Raw genomic sequence first — 18,902 nt, 5'->3', positions numbered from 1 at the left:
CAAATCAAGTGTTGTTTTGTAAAATAATAAAAATTAAATCATCTGATTTGTTTTAATTGAAAAAGGCCTAAAACGGTGATGGTTGTAGGTTTATGACTTAAATTACTTATAATATACGCTCAGAGTGAGCCCTCCCCAAGATCCTTAGTAAAATTTATGATAGTAAAACATAATAATGGTGTCGATATCAAAAAGTAACTTAATCAAAGCACATTCACTGATGCCCATATCTTTTGTTGATTGTCCCATTAATTGAGTGAAATAATAGTTACAAGGATTTATAACATCGTCTTTGGATGTTTCTGTTGAAACTGAAAGTAGATAGAGAAAGAGCGAGGTTCCCGGCCTGCGCGCGCATTTCAATAAGCGAGCGGGGTGACAGCGATTTATTTATGCATAATGACAAACTTCCGTTGCTTTAGAAAATGGCGAGTGATTTACCTTGTCAATAAATATGTACATAGTCGAACTATCTTTTTTTGAAGAAGACGTTTTGTCAGAAGATTTTTATTAATTTAGTATGTGTATGCATTATAATAAACAACTGGAACTAAAAAACAAATAAATAAATAAAACATTGTCATTGACATCGAGCGCCTATGCCAGTGTGTTCTTTAAAATGGACAATAAATTTATTTTCGGAGCAAGTTCACATTGTGATAATCGGTACGTTTTATTATAATTAATATATTGGCGATATTGATTTTTCTTGCTTTTTACGCCTAACCTCACTACATAGACATATAATATATGGCTATATTTCGGAGAGAACGGATTTCGGATAAACTTTTATATCGCAATGTTTAAATTATAATTTACAATCCCTTTGGTTTATCTTAGTGACACATGTATGACAATTATTCCATGTGCCATGAGATATTTCCATATTGGGAGTGTAGAATTTTCTACTGTTCGATTTAGTTTGCATGATGCAAAGTAAACACTACAGAATTTCTTTAAGGCCTTAGTTTATGTTTGTACAAAATCTCCAACGTAAGTTTTTGCTTCATTATGATATACCGGGAAAAATGTACGAACGTTTTTCTTAAATTACGTGCTATAAAAAGAAAAAAAAAGCATATAAGCATATAAGTGGACGGAGAAAACAACAAAATACACATGGAAAGGCCACTTAGCCAGCATTTCTTGCATCAAAAGCACAGACCACTTTGTGCAAGCAACTGACTGCTTCCCCACTTGAATTTGTAGCGAAGCACGAAGGACTCTTGGAGCCAAGTATAAAAAATGACAGTTAAAGTTGGCTTGTTTGATGGTTTACCTAACGACACATAGAACTCCAGATCATGGGTCTCGATAAATATTTAAAAACTAACATTTACCAGCTATTGCTCTGTAATAATATAATTTTACATTACATGATTCACATATACTGAAATGTAGTATCTATACATAATTGATTCTTTAAGTAAATCACAAAGTCAACATTTTCTATGAATTGTAGACATTTGTTTCCCTTGGTGTAATTTCATGTACTTTAAAGGTGTAAAATAGGATACAACTTATTATTTTAAGAGACGTTTTTACATATTAATTGCATACATGGCTATGTTTACCTGGAAACGATCAGAAAAAGATATTGTTAAATCGTTTTTTTTTTCTTTTTATAGCACGTAATTTAAGAAAAACGTTCGTACATATTTCCCGGTATATCATAATGAAGCAAAAACTTTAAAGATGCTGGGGACTGTTTCATCAAAGGTCGTGCGACAATTCAAATATACAATTAAAACTTGACAATTGAACATATAAAAGCTGTTAAACAACATGCACTCAAAATATGGACCATGGGCAAGAACATTATGACATGTATCAATTAACCGAAATTAGCAATACTATGATTTCATGTGTAGTAATAATGCTTATTTGAAATATGCATCATATTCTAAATCTGTCACATGATGTTTGATGAAACGGCCCCCAAGACCGGTAAGTCAAAGTCAATATTTTAGGATGAAATTATTTAATTAACAATATAAAATAACAGCATCTTTAACAAATAATCATTATTAAGATTTGTTCTGTTTTTTATTTTAAAGAAAATATCCTCTTGGGCACACTTAAGCGTATCCAGTCAGTAGAGATATGCAGTACATTGTTCAAACAACTCTTAGATTTCCAAACTGCCATTCCAGTTCCAGATCAGAATTACAAACGCTGCAACAGACAAGTGGTTTAACCGTTGTGTGGAATCCGAAGAAAGAATTTATTATTACACGTGTGCACATTGAATTGTTTAAACAATATTATTTCATTTCTTTCCTCATTGCTGTTGACAAAAATTTTCCTTGGTGGATGTACAGGATGCCCTGTGCATCTGTGCCCGTTCTTCCAGCTCGTCCAATTTCTCGGACATATGCTGAAAAAATAAGACAATTTGTAAAGTCACTAGATAAAGCACATATCATACTTTCAACAATTTATTGTAATGTTATGTAAAAAGTACTTTTGAAGAAATTGATTATTTTTCTCTGGTAATTAATTTAACATGCTCAAATCATTTTAAATCATATTTCTGATCAAATGTTGTTATGATTTTAATTTAAGTTAAGATCAGTGTTGCTGTTTTTGTAATTAGATCCATTGCAAGGTATCCTGGTATGCATGTTTTAATAAACTGAGATAATGAACATACAGGTACATGGATTTATTAAAGTATTTATCCTTTCTTGGCAAGATATAATTGAATCCGATAGTAATGATACTGATGTATATATATATATATATATATATATATATATATATATATATATATATATATATATATATATATATATATATATATATATATAATTTATTTATATATACAATTTGCATTTGCTATTGTTGACCAAAAAATATCCATCATATACATTACGTACATTGAACATATATTCTCTTGTGCAATTGTGTACACATTAACTATCCGAAAGACGCTGTGTCCGAATTGGGTAAACATGACATAATATCATTTTTTAAATAAATCATAAGTGATTCGAAAAAAACAAAAAAAACGGATCGATACCTATAACTAGACCTTAACAAAAGCTTGAATGATTTTCACTTACTCCAAACTTTAATTTTTTTACGAAAATTAAAACATACGTAGTGCGCTGCCATTTTGCCACGGTTGCCTGAAGTACTTAAGTATTAGTACGACGGGAACCAGAATAATTGTCTGGTATGTACTATTCTTAAAAATTATCAGGAAACAGCTAAATATTTTTACTCGTTATTCACACCAGCTGTTTACGTAACACATTTAAGTTGCTGTACGTAGTGTGTTGACTAAAATAGAATAAAAAGTGATTTTTACCGATAAAAATCGTCCAATCAAAAAGCTAACGTTATACAGTATGCTATCGACTATGATCATACAATACTATTTGTTAATGTGTAAGAAATATTTTGCAATAAACTAGGTTATAATTATGGTAGACCATGTGAAGTTGCTGGTTTGAATAAAAAAGACCGTACCAATCCCAATTTTAGTTAGTCATAACACGAGTTTCGATTCCGCATTCCACCTAAATGCGTGTATACGCGTATTGTAGTATTAACCAATGTCACTATTAGGATATGTGTCAAACTGTAACTCTACAGGTCAATGAAAGGAAACCGCGGTCGATCATATGTTTCATTCGACTGCTTTACCCATCTATGTCAAATAGAGGTGTTTTCCGTCGATATTTCGTAAGCAACAAAGCATGCATTACAGCTACTTTGTCACCAAAATAGTTGAAACCAATTGGTTATAAATAAATGTCGGTTGAAACTATATGGTAAGTACTTAAATGTTGATTAACAATTTTTCGTGCATGATTGAGTCTACCAATATCTACATAGATTTAGATGCATTTTGTATTTGAGTAATACCAATGTGACAATATCAAATGACGCGTTAAGAACTTTATTTTTGCAAATATCTCAAGTTAATCCTGCACCCTGTTATTTCTGTTTTGCATTTGCCCTTGCAAAACTTATGAAAGTGACGTGATGATACGATGAAGCCTTTCGGATTTCGGTTGCCTTTATTTGTGAATGCATAACTTTCTGACGTGGAATGAGATGTCCACGGAACACTTTCTAACCTAGTATATGCACAAAAAGTTATCTGGAATTCGACTATTAAAATCCACTTATCAATTATTTCTTTTTCAAGAAACAACATAGTTTTCGTATAAGTATTTTAATAACTATTCCAAAATTGAAATTCTTACACTATAATCGTTCACAACTATTAACTTTATTAAAGTAAACGAATAGGCTTTATGTTACGATAAATGACGTACAGAAGCCACCCCAACATAACAACTCAAGAATGACATGTATGTTCAATTAAAGCTGTGTTTCGGTTGTTGTTGTTTTTTGTCTTTTTGAAGTTAAATAATGTGATATATTTTGATTAGGGAATTTTTTAAACTTCAACAGTTTAAGGATATAACCTTGTTTAATGTATGCTTATAATAACCATTTAGTTTTAACGAAAATATATAATTTGATTTGTCAGTTCAATACAAACAGTATACAAAATTGCAAGTGCCTGATTATGGACATGTATTTAAGGTTCAATAATATGTTTGCCTAAAATTTTATCTAGCTTTATAATTGTAAAAAAAATATTTATTGAAACCCCATTAAGGATGTTACACATCAAGTCAAAGTTATAAGTTAACATGACATTTTATTTTTAAGAACAATCCTTGTTGCTTCGAGCCACTTTCGACCAGAAATAATAATTAAAAAAAAACATAAATTTATTTCCGATATGTTTGGCTAAATTCGGCTGCGGTTGCGTTTACTCTGTTGTTGTGATTGGCTCGTACAAATACACCCAGCACAAGTCATAGCTTAAAATAGATGCACGAAAAAACAATGCGGGGATTATCGGTTAGTTGGATCTTGGTCGAAAGTGAATATGACTATTTCCATTTGACGTCTAACCTGCCGTATCTGATCAGTAGTTCACACACGTGCGAGTAACATTCTGGGCATATTTAGGAATGCGTGCCACGTTTGATATAAGATAATCAGCAGGATCTGAGGTTTTACACATTGTTGGATTATCACGTTCACGCTCTCGGTCTCGACGCACGTGAGATACACACCTGGTATACAAATGGAACTCACTTCCGAGTTGTGTAAGCTAGAACACACTTTTGAGTTCTATTAGCTAGAACTCACTTTAGAGTTTTGTTAGCTAAAACTCACTCCTGAGTTGTGTTAGCTAGAACTCACTTCCGAGTTATGTAAGCTAGAACCCACTTCTGAGTTCTGTTAGTTAGAAATTACTTTAGAGTTTTGTTAGTTAAAACTCTCTTTTGAGTTGTGTTAGCTCATTTTTGAGTTGTGTTAGCTAGAACTCACTTTTAAGTTGTGCTAGCTAGAACTGTTAGCAACAAATCACCACTTTTGAGTTGTGTTAGCCCACTTCTGAGTTGTGTTAGCTAGATCTCACGTTTGAGTTGTGTTAGCTAGAACTGCTAGCTACGAATCACTTTTGAGTTGTGTTAGCTAGAACTCACTTTTGACTTGTGTTAGCTACAACTCACTTTAGAGTTGTGTTAGCTAATAATCACTTTTGAGTTGCGTTAGCTAATAATCACTTTTGAGTTGTGTTAGCTAGAACTCACTTTTGAGTGATGTTAGCTACAAATCACTTTGAGTTGTGTTAGCTACAAATCACTTTTGAGTTGTGTAATTTAGAACCCAATAAAGTCTACTATGGGGACCTGGTTTGATATGTCATGGTGGGTTGGTTTTTAGTATATTGCTCTCTAGTGTTCCATTATATATAATGTCTTAAAGCCGTCTGCTATTTCTTGAAGGAGATACTGTTTTTCAAATATATAAATTCTTTTTTGAGTGAGTAAAAACCATAAATTTACAATAAATGATTCACGCATTGATCCCAATTTAATTAATTGTCTACCCACACCTTCAACCATACTATCATTCCTGGGCACATTGACACTCCTTAGTTACATAGCACTTGGTACATTAAAATAGATTATATTTAGATATGCGGATCTTATCTAAAAATCATCTGTGTGACTTTCAGCCGATTTGAAGATAACGAAGCTGAGATGTTCACCTAGGTTCTCAAATCTATTCTGGTGGCTAGTGCTTGGATTTTACCGAATGCTGGTCTAAGTATACAAATATAAAGGAAGTCTGATTAAAGATATAATAAGGTGTTGTTCTGGCTGCCTTTAAAATGGATGGACACAGACACTCATTATCACCCTGGTAGGTTTTAATTCCCACACATTGTTCATTACTGCAATAACCAAATCTTAAGAGTCAAATTATTTCTGAACTTTTTGATTTGCACAATCCCCTTAGATATTTTGTGATAAACATATATATTTCAGATAAACATCAGGTAATATGAAACTTTTACAGGTAAGGTATATTTTGGCCTGTTCTATTTTGGTAGTGGTGTTACTTATAAACGTTATAGCGTTGTACATTAGTGACTGTTGTCAATTAATGATGTATTATTAATATTTTCCTGCCTTTTTCAGTTGCCTGATGAGGAAGAGATCCTGAGTTCCCCTGAGAACTCCGAGCCTGGGTCTGCCGCTGAGTCTGGCGGCGAAAGCGGCTCTGGGTCCGGCTCCGAATCAGATTGAGCTATCTGGCGTAACCTGCCTTGAATTAGGTTACAACAAAACATGTTGAAGTAACCTCCCTTGCATTTAAGCATAGCGCATTGTTTGGATTGCCCCATTTGCATAGAAAATCTTTGTAAACTGTCTTCATGTCACTATTTTATATGTCTTAAATAGTGCATTTCGTGTTCATTATAAAAATACAAGTGTGGCGCCCGTAAAATGTTTTATTGTTTTTCATACGTATTTGGGTATCTTTTGATTTAAGGTTGCAAGTGGTTTTTATTATGCTCTACCATGCTTAGTTGATTGACAAAAAGCACATGGCTTTGCCTTTGTATCTGTTTGTAAATAATTTATATTTCTAGTTCTTTGTACATGTTAGACAAAAAGAAACCTAATTGCTTTTGGACAAAATAAATTTTGGCATAAAAAGCAAAATAAGCATTCAGTTTTACTATGATCAACAGAAAAATAATTCTGTTTAGGTAAAAGAAAACAAGTTAGATCCATTAAATCTTACATCACAAGACAGTGTTGAACATGTTTCTTTCATTAAATAAAGGCAGCCATGTGTTCTTGTAAAATAACAACAAGATTTAAATTCCAAATAGATGTTTGGTATGTGTTTCAGTGTTGTTTGATATTGCAATGAAAACAAATCTTTCTTAATCAAGCTACAATTTTGTGTATATTTTCAATTTGTCATGCAACAATAAAAATCCAGTTACAATCTTAATTAACATATTGGTTTCTCCAACATAATAAAAACATTGCTAAAACTAAACACATAATTAAATCTTAAGTTGCCTAAAGTGGATTGGTTTAATCGTTGCGACATTCAATTGATAAAGCCACGTTTTGCGATATGTCGTTGCTGAGAGACCATATGTCAATCCATTGAGGAACTTTGTAGTAAATCTATTGAGGCACTTGTAAACACTTCATTTTATCGACGTTGTTTGAAGGACGCTGTGATAAACATTCTAAAGCCTATCACGTAAGTCAGTTCAGGCCGTTTACATAGTTTTATTTGTCTAAGTAAGAAAATATTCAACTACCGATGGTTGACGTCGGTGTACGAAGTGTTGTTTCTATTTCGTTTCTATCTACCGCAATAAAGTTACTGTTAATGTGCAGTGTATTGTGTTTTATGCGTAGGACAAAACATTTCGCATGAATGATATCTGTCTAACACATCTACATTCATACATACATTCAGGGGCACGTTGCCACTTCAGTGTTTTGACCGAACTGATATTCAACGATGGTACATACAGGATTGGTTTCGGTAACTATCACCTGTTTATTCAATACAATGGCCACACAGATAAGCATACTTAAGGTAGTACAACTGTAATGGGCATTATTCCAAAACCCATTAAAAGTATTATTGGCATAAACTTAATACCATATGTGGTCTTATTACAAATTTATAGGGTGGCTTTCCATGCAAAAAAAAATCGTGATTTTTTCTGTATGATGACCCATAATTTGAATTTTCTTCTAAATTAAATTACCCCTGGGGATAAATAAATTCAATAAACTCATAATTTTTAGCATTTTTTTGTTATCAATGTTTGTATATTTAGTACATGATATGATTGTAGATAATATAATAATATAATACAAGACAATGGAGTGATAACAATAATTAAAAAATCTGATTTATTATGTAAGGTCCTTCAAAACTACAAGTTCGATCCGTGTATGCAAAAATCACCCATTCAAATTTTTCTTTTTTTTATAAGTTGTATGTTATTTCTTCGGAATTTGAGCATTTATATTTTATCAGAGACATGTGATCAGCTTAAATCAAAGTAAAAAAAGCAATTTGCCCGTGCATATTTTGAACAATGCACTAAAATCTAATAGGACTATTAGAAATATTTTTCAAGAAATTCAATACCACATAATGGCAAATGGTCAAAATATGCAAAATAAACAGAGTCATTTACCAATTCAGTTATCACCTTCAATGTTCTTTCTCTCTTAATACATATATTGAATACATTATGCATTAATGCTAAATCTGCCAATGTAGGGATGGCGTTGGTGAGGTGGGGATGAGGGTGGGGGATGGAGGCATAAGTAGGTCTGAAAAGTGAAAAAAAAACTAGTTGTATAGTATGTTTTTTTGTTAACCAAGATCTATAACATTGTTAGATTTAAATTCTTATGACCACCTACCTAGCAAGCTTGTTTAAATTTAATAACAATGTACAAACAAAAATATTAATGCAAAATTTCATAACGAAACTAAATAAGCGTATACTTTTAAGTTCCTTTGCCATGGTCAGGGCTTTATACACTATATCCTCCAGTTAGTTACAAATACTCAAGCAAATTTGGTGAAACTTGGCATGCATATAAAAGGCAATGTAAGGATTAAGTACAACCCTTCATTTATCACCTTAAGTGATTGATCAGGTCACTGTTACTAAAAATAGAAACACAAAATCACACACAATGGATCCTACGATAACTCAAAAAGTACTAAGGTTGCTTTGATGAAATTTTGTGCACTTATAAAGGGCATCATGGAGATTATGTAGTACCATATTTCTTACCTAAATCACTGTAACTTAAAAATAAATAAAGAAATGCACACAATCTGACTCCTGTAATAACTGAAAAACTACTGAAGGTACTGAAATACCACATGTAATTGAGATTTTCTTTCAAAACATTCGTTAAAGTACTTACATATTTTTAGAACAACTTCATGTAATACTTTTATTGAATAAGTGACTCTAGGCAAGCCTTCAGCATTTTTAAAAATGAAAACCACGTATTGCATTCTTTCCACCCCTGTTATTATGCATTGTCAAATACACAAGTATTAGCCATGACCCAGCAATATTCTCTGTCGTAGGCCTTTGCATTACACTTCATGAGATAAGTGGGCTCAATGTTGGACAGTTCTGTGCATAAGCACTGATGAAAGAATTTTTTTTGACAAAGCCAATGGGGGAAAGCTGTTGGTCATTAGATCTTTTGAAGACATATTCACAAATTTGAGCAACTTTCTAAGTGCTGCCACATCTGCCATAGCATCGTGTGCATTGTATGTTTCACCAAGCAATCGTAAAACTAAATCAACTTGCTTTAAGGACTGCTTTGGATATAATTTTCTGAATATTGATAGAGAATCGATAAAAGCACAGTATTATACAAAATATCAATTGCACTAACATTTACCAAGATCGAAACAAAAATTGTTAAATCAAAACGACGACCATTATGAACAACTAAGCACACATTTTGAAACTGTTCAAGCCAATGTATAATTCTTTCAAAAGCCACTCATATTGACACCGGCTGCACAACTTATCCAATGAATGTCATTGTCCCATCAGTCATTGAAATGTCTGTAATTTTTAAAGCCTCTTGACTTTTTGGAACAGTTGGCGTGACGTATGTTGCGAACTTACTACCAGACTGGACTTCTACCGATGCATATTAGTAACCTGCGGGAGTTCCTTCAACTGGAAACACAGTTGACATTGCAATCTAGTAAAATATTGATATGCAATATCACATTTAAAATGCAACTAAACATAATATATTGGGATTTTATTAGGTTAATAATCGTACTGCTGATCTACCAGTCATGAAATTTGTTTATAAAAGAACAAAATTATGATGTTTTTAAAAAGATTATTGTTATTTTTGACATCTTATTTTGGATATTGCTCTAGGATTGGACAAATTTTCAGCTAATTGGGTGAAAATACTTGTATTTTGAATTGGGAATTGGACAGGCATCTGACCCGCAGATATGTATAAAAAGGCCTGCCAAACGTTGCCTAACTTACACTTGTAAGACTGGCGGTCAACATAGATAATTAGTTTTTCCATGTGTGGATGTAAAAAAATTATTGTTACCGCTGATAATCCAAAAATAGATTTTTACGTCATTTCATTTAAGATAGCATCACTAGCTGCAATCCTAGCTGATTCAGTCACAACTTGCTCTTTCACCTCACCAGCTGGCTGTTTCATTATTTTTAAGTTGGTGTCCGATATTGTTTTCGGGTTTAATGTTTAGTTGACAGCATATTGTTTACACGGGATGGTCCACTCAGGCTGTACACCATTGCTAAATGCAGAAACAATTATAACTTTAGCAAATATACAAGTAAGAACAAGATCTAAAAAAATTTATACATTTACGTCTGGTTACTGTATCTCGATGTTTACAGTAAAGAGAGCATAGTCATAGAACATAATAATGCCCGTATTTTACATCTTTGAACTCAAGGTCTATATACATTATTACCGTATGTGTATTTTATAGTAACGTTCTGATCATATGTCTGTGACCTTACCTGTTCCAAGTGTTGTGTTGACAACAAAGCATTGAATCCCACTTTTCCAGGTCCATTTTTCCCATTGTCTTTGACTGTGTGGGCTTTACTATACTCTTCAGTGTTTACCAACTTGCGGTCAATGTTACAACACTCTACGTACAGATACCCTCACAGTCCTTTCTGTAATTCGCCTTTTATGGATTGTAATGTCAGTGGAACAGATCCAAGTCCATATGCAGAACAATACATAAAAGTTTAAACTACTCAGCATCACGTCCCATTCCACTTACCGCCGACCTATTTTCCACGATTCAGTCGCTAAAGACGCTGGTGTGCTATCAATATTTTGTTTAGACCCAGAATATGAATGCTCATAAAGACTTCTTTCTTTTTTGCTACTTCTGGTTTACTCGTTATAGGCTCGTATCCAGAGTTTTGTAAAGGGAGTGCGAATTTTCACATCAACGATTGTTATTGAGTACGAAGTGGAGCATTTGTATATAAAAATTCACATTTATTGACTATACTCAGTGACTGATCGACATGAATATGATATAACATACATGTATTCCTCACTGCCGTTTTTCGATAACCATCTTTTTTGATCAGTCACGGAAAAAAACATGATTTTTTTTCGGAAGCTAGTATGCGCGCACACACATATGCAACAACACATTGATATATAAAATATAAAATCAACACTAAGAACGGTATATACAATATCATTATTTATTGGAATCTTGATAACATTGGTGTATTTTACCATTCCAAAATTCTACAATTCCTAAATCAAAAAATTAAAAGGAAAACTTTAACTAGTTTTCAAAACAACTGTTTGTCTGCTACTATAGTACCCGAGGCCTAGCATTGCTCTAAACGTGCTTATAGTGTTTTGTACAACACACATTGATTAACAAAACTGGGTCTTCTCTAATCTGCATCAAAACTAAACAAAAATAAACATGTTATAACTGGTTACTTGTATTTTTGAAATTAATTTTAACAAATTAGTTATCATTTTCCAAACGAATTTCAGAATACAACATTTAAGGCTTCATAAAGACCCTTTAACAACACACTACTGGTCCTATCTTCTCAAAGCCGTTATAAATGTATAAAAGGACGTTGAACAAAAAAATGGACTTACTTGCCCGTATGTTCCAGATCCGTCACAGTTAATGAACATTTAACGTTAACGTCCACCTGATCATATATGTTATAACGTTTAAAATTCATTATAACAACTGTTTCAGAGTATGGCATATTTCCATGTGTCAAGTTTGACATAATTAAAACATTATGGGCAGTTCTGTATGTGGAGCAGAACAGATGTCATAAGGTGTTGGTAAGCTACAAAAAGCTACATTACTTTGTAGAAATGATTTGTTTTCTCCCATACAACAACAAAAAAATATCCTGTCTTGAGCATAGCTGATATTTTTTGTCTGAAAAACCTTAAAGTGATCCGAAAATGGTTGTACGGGGAGATAACAAACAGAAAACGCAGTCTGTCGAAAACGCTGTGAACAATCGTTAATTGTTATAAATCGTGGTATAATGCAAAATTATTAACCAGTGACTCATAAGTCTTCGGCTATAGTCGACGGGTGTCTTTTGAGTTCCGTCATTTTCGGAAGCTGGCATAACATTCTGTTAATAATAATCTAAAATGTTCTCTCTTTCCTTTTGGTAGCATATTGCATTCAACACTATTGTAACGCTTAATTACGAAGAATCAATGGATACCGGGATGAGATAAATAATTGTTTTTGCGTCGAATAAAGTTGGGTGCATCTTATAGTTCAATTTTTTTTATTCGTCAAAAAACATTGGGTGCGAACGCACCCAACGAGCCCCCCCCCCCCTGGCTACGGGTATATATGCGTTAACCGTCTTTTTGGTTACGATTCACGATTGTTGCTTTTTTATGTTGTCGCGAAGATGTATTACTTCCGGTTCATTTTTTACACAATTTTTAAAGAAAAATCTATTTTGAAGTCGTAATTTATTGAACTATGCATATCAACGATGCAATCTAGTATGGAATTATAAAACATGTTTTTATTTGAGATTTATAGTTTATAAAAAATAAACCGAACAAAACGAACATCTCACGACTTCAGTTAGATATTTACCGACATTAGCCGAAGTCAACCGATCTTACAAAATACGCGGGAAATGATTACAGTTGTACTACCTTAAGAACAATGAGAAGGTTGAACATAAACAGAAACCGAACCGGATATTTACGAACATGTGTATTTAACTATGTCACTGACCGTTCCTTGGCGGTCACGTTGAACCCTGTAATTGTTAAAGAAGTGTGTCGACACTACTAGTGTGCTCTTATTTTCACATATAGCGGTTGTCATTAAGGGAGATCTGGAAAGATATCGTAACTGTTTGTACCATGTGTACTTTGGCTGCAGAATGTGAGGACCCATTATGCGTCCCAGCAACCCTACTTTATTTGCATATTGAAGTCGCGAAATTCGAGACGATTTTGTATCGAAGCTGCAATTACCACCTATTTACCTGTTATATTGAAATACTTTTTTTAAGTAGTCTTGTTCAGTTTGGGGAGCCGGGGTACGTGAAGCAAACCCCACATGTTCGTTAGTGAGCACCAACCAAATCTACTTGCGCCGCGGACGGGGGTTGAACCCAGATTGAGTTTAAGAGCGCGTGCACCAACAACTGCGCTCACCAGACAGCCAAAACTATCTAAACGTGTATCTGCTTACTTCAAAATTTATGCAAGGGGCTATTGAAGTGGCGGCGTTTATATGCCCGGCAGTTGTTAATACAGTAACAAACACATTCGTTATTCCCTCAGTGTGGAACACAAAACATGAATGCGTATGGGGGTTTACAGATGATGACCTTACGGATAACTCGGTATGATCGCCAACAAATGGAACATACATTATTTTTCTTATACAAGCTTGTGTAAGTCGTTATCAGAATAAAGCTGTCAGAAACCGAAAAACTGTTTTAAGTCATGTGATAGCAGTATTACCAGTAATAAATCTCGAGTCAATGCTTGTGGTGCGTGGGAAATTATTCGAACCACTTGCACTCAAAAGTATGTTGGTTCCGTTACGAATTGACATACTTGAAATTTTGCGTAGAAAGTTGTTAAGCGTACATACCGCCAATGAGCCACTCAATATAATGACGAAACCACTCAATATAGGCATGGTTTGACATAAAATATTGACAAAAGCACCCAATAAAATGACAGATTAACTTAATATAATGATGGTTTGACATAATATATTGACAAAAACACCAAATATATTGACCGATTGACTTATTATAAGGATGGTTTGACACAACATATTGACAATAGCACCCAATATAATGACGCCACTCAACATCAGGTTGGTTTGACATAATATATTGACAAATGAACCCAATATAATGACAGATTGACTTAATATAAGGATGGTTTGACACAATATATTGACAAATGCACCCAATATAATGACGAAAACACTCAATATAAGGACTGTTTGACATAATATATTGACAAATGCACCTCGTATAATGACGTATTTACATAATATAAGATCACATCGACATGATATATAGGTTCGTTGACTCAATATACGTGTGGCTTGACATAATATCTTGACACAAGCACCCAATATATGACATATTGACTTAATATATTGACAAAGTGACTAAATATACTTCTATTCTGACACAACAATGTTCATTTTGTACGTATAAGACAGTCAAGACTTTCCATAGTGAGGTAAGAATTCTTCGGTTGCCCAGAATAACTCTTGGATAAACACACTTTCTGGACAAAATAGGTTGCGCATGGGTTAGTAAATAGTGTCAACAATTAGTCGATATATTCGTGGAAAAACGGAATGCTTTTTATAGATATAACGACCCAAAATCGTTAAACATGTTAATATGGATAAACACACTTTCTGGAAAAAATAGGTCGCGCATGGGTTAATAAATAGTGTCAACAATTAGTCGATACATTCGTGAAAAAAACCTGAATACTATTTATAGATATAACGACCCCAAATCGATTAACATATTAACATTGAAACTTATTACAATGTGAAAGTGTTCAACATATCTGACCATTAAATGAAGTTTGCAAAATACTAACAAGCGCGTGAAGATCTATGCGATGTTATAATGTGAGGGGAAATAAGTTCATAATTTATTGAAAGGCCTAATTTACCGAGCTAGAAATATCTATAAATATTGGGGTTTATCAAGCTCAATACAAACCAATTTAGTAGACAATGAGAATATTTTGGCTGTGTCATTTTGGACAATTATTTGCATACCATTTCATGTTCACCATGGTGATAACAATTAATTATTCAAGTTGCCGACATTTCAGACAAAACTAGGTCTAATACAGCGCTATGTAACGTACGTACATGACGTTTACAAAATCTGTTGTAATAGATTTTATCTAAAAGTTAAATAAACGTAAAAACGTGAATTGTGTCTGCTAAAACGTTATAATAGACGTTTTTGTTTTTTTAATTCACGCAGCATAGTTTTGAATCCTGAAAACGTGCAACCGTTAAATTTAAATCACGTCATCTTGTTTGTTTATTAACACAAATGAAACATATAACATCTAACGTTGTGGCCTTCCAATGACATACGCGTATACTTGTTTACGTTGACGATAGTCACGACCCACCGTGCGATCGAGATACGTGCAGCTCTCGCTAACTGCCGTGAAGTAACTTGCATGCCGACGGCTCTAATACAAAACATTTAGAATTGTTATAGTCGTTCTTTGAATCATGAGCTAATAATTAACATGCACCAATATAATTTTACTTTCTTTTGTGAGTTTTTAAAAACAGTGTGTGTATAACTTATAGGTCACTTATAATGCTTTTTCTGTTGTAGTCATTATGCAATTATAAAACGTTTCATGTTCGTCAATCAAATGTATGCATGTGGCTGTTTTTAGCCGATGATATTGACGAAACAGCGTGGTATCCTCGTAATTAAGTTAGCTCATACCTGATTTTAATAGAGAATGTTTATTGGCTGAACTTGAACGTTTGCGAGCTGCTAAATGTCACGAAATAGCTGTAAGCTGAAGAAGCAGGCAACAGTAAAATGCGGGTTTCGTTCTCGACTAGATTGGATGATCCGACCCCGACCCCACGTGAGGCTCTGGGATTTACCGCAGGTAATCGCCTTTGCTATGGGAATGGTTGTTGTTTCGGGGAATTCTGACCAAGATAATTGCAAAGTGGAATAAAATCATTGTTTATTATATTCCAGAGGAATCAACATTTCAATCATGTATATCCCGTTGTTTCATGAATGCAAGAATAAATTAGAGAAGAATGAAAGTGTAGAAAAGGACTTGGAATAATCACACTAAATTCAGTCTATTGAACGATTCCCACGTTACTCATTTTGCTATGCTTTCACAACAAATCATATGGGCGAACTTCACCTTTATCTAGTCTTCAGCAGAGCTATAGCTGGATATTTATCTGGCCTCCAAATTGAAAATCACACGGAGAACGCCGTAAAATATAATAATATGCAAATGCGCATATAAGTATTTATGTTTTCAATTGTTGCACGATTTTAAATACGTCCATATTAACTATGCTCAGATTATCATCACGCAGTTGCGTAATATTCCTCGCCTATTGTTTTGCTCGTTCAATGTAACGTCTTCAAAAGGTTACATGTAACTATATCACTGATAACCAACGCAATCTTTGAAGCGCATAATGTAGCAAAGCTGTGTTTTGTAATTGTACACATACAAATTACTTAAAATGTTTACATGTCAATGGGTCTATGCTAAATATACATTCATGAGACATGCACATCTGCATTGATTTTGGAACATTCGAAAGTAGGAAATGTAAAAGAATCTACCGATAGTGTTGCTAATATTCACTGTATATTATGTTGAAATAATATAAATGTAAACGAAACGCACAAAATATCACCCATTCAGCGTGGGTTGATAATTAGAATATCTACACACATAATAAAAAACGCATATGTATTATGCCAGTTGTTACCAATTATTCACGTATGAGTGCGCATTATTACTTCTGGGGTTTATATCATTTTTATGACTGCATGATATATCAAAATGAATTTGGTGAGTTTGTCATTGTATAAAAAAACTGGGGTTTTATTAGAAAACAATACTGGGAAATCTTTTGTTGTGTTTGTGGGGGGGGGGGGGGAGGGGGTCAATTCATGCGCCCATCGTGAAGACATTTCATAACCGGAGAATTTGTTTTGCCACAACTGGATGACCGATGAAGATTGAATCCGAATTGCATTTAATCATCCTATCATCTTTTTTCGTATCTATACTCAACAAATCATGATTTCGCAAGTAGAAGCTTTCATGTACATGTCTAAGGGTGGTTAAATACCATCGGTTATAATAGATCGGCATGAGTTATTTTTTATTGTTAGGCTTACATTAATTGAATACGAAAATTCGAACAAACTTCCTTGATTACCTGTGACAATATCATTGAATTTAAATTCGAAACACTTACTGAAACATTATTTCTTCCGAATCTTTAAGTAATTAAGGACGCGTTTAGAATAAAAATTATAGTGACGGCTATTTGTTGGTCATTCTTCGAATGTCATCGATAATCGTATCCACGAGTGTCAGTATTAATAAATTTTTGAAATTACATGTAATAATGTTTTATGGAAAATAAGCCTCGTCCAGGGAAAACTGGGCGCAATCCATACGCGTAAATTGTCGTCCCATATTAGCCAGTGCAGTCCGATCAGGCTTAACAGGGACGACACTTTCCGCATTGACTTGATGTTCGTTTAGAAGAGACTTCGTTTAAACGAAAATATCCATGCAAGCGGAAAGTGTCGTCCTTGATTAGCCTGTTGGAATTTCAAAGTTAATCTGGAATGACACTTGGCGCACATGAATTGAGCCCAGTTTTCAAGAGCGAAGTTCCAATGATGAGTCTTTATATCGCGCGTTTAACTGTAATCTATCATATTGTTCACCAAAGTACACTTTTTGAAAATTTACACATGGCTTTCCGAAGGGCTAAAACGTCCCTGAACAAATACAGTCTTATGGTCGATCTCCTTCAAACATGCACTTCAATTATTACACATACATGGACGGAAAGTCAAAAGAGAAGTACGCGAGCATATGTTGAATCAAAATCTAGAAATGATTTTGTATTTGGTCATGAACAACGTCAATCAATATTACGACAAAAAAGAAGTGTTCAATCACTGTAAAGTCACATATGAAGCGTACAAAGACTCACACGTTATCATCCTAACTACATGCATGTCATGTTTGAATGTTTACACAAGTTAAAACATATTATTTAGAAAAATAATCCTCAGCTATGAGCGAAAACCTACCACTATTGTATTGTATCGTCCTTCCACACACCGCTTGCTAAAAGTATAATTGATACCTATACTAATGCTTGTATATCAATTATATATCTACCCATATCACCGAACGTAATTACTTTCTCAGCCCAAATGCCTGTGGCTTCACCTTAATAATTATTAATCTCCGTACACACTATAAAATATACTGATATATACGTGCACTAGGATCTCATGTTTGATAAACATCCTGGTTTGCTGACCGAGATTCACCTAAAATCGAGTTGCATCTGACTACTTAACATTCCCAATAACGCTTTTCTTAATCATTAGATAATAATATTCAAACAGCTCAAATACGTGGGTGTTGTTGTGTGTGGTGTTTGAACGATGTCCATACAGTACATCTAAAAAGAGGAACAGTTATTAATTACTTCGAGTAATACTTTGGTCCGGAACAACACTCAATATTTTAGGAGAATGGGGAGGGTGGGGGTGGGGCGGAATAAGATTGCAGTGATCAGCTATGTTGCGATGTACATATGGGTGGAGAAAGATAATTGATATTTTTCAACATGTTGAAATCAATGTTTGCGCATAATTGTGT

This window comes from Dreissena polymorpha, chromosome 1, assembly GCF_020536995.1.
Source record: "Dreissena polymorpha isolate Duluth1 chromosome 1, UMN_Dpol_1.0, whole genome shotgun sequence".
Classification (NCBI taxonomy): Eukaryota; Metazoa; Mollusca; class Bivalvia; order Myida; family Dreissenidae; genus Dreissena; species Dreissena polymorpha.
The sequence above is the reverse complement of the archived record's forward strand: the minus strand, read 5'-3'. Positions refer to the sequence as shown.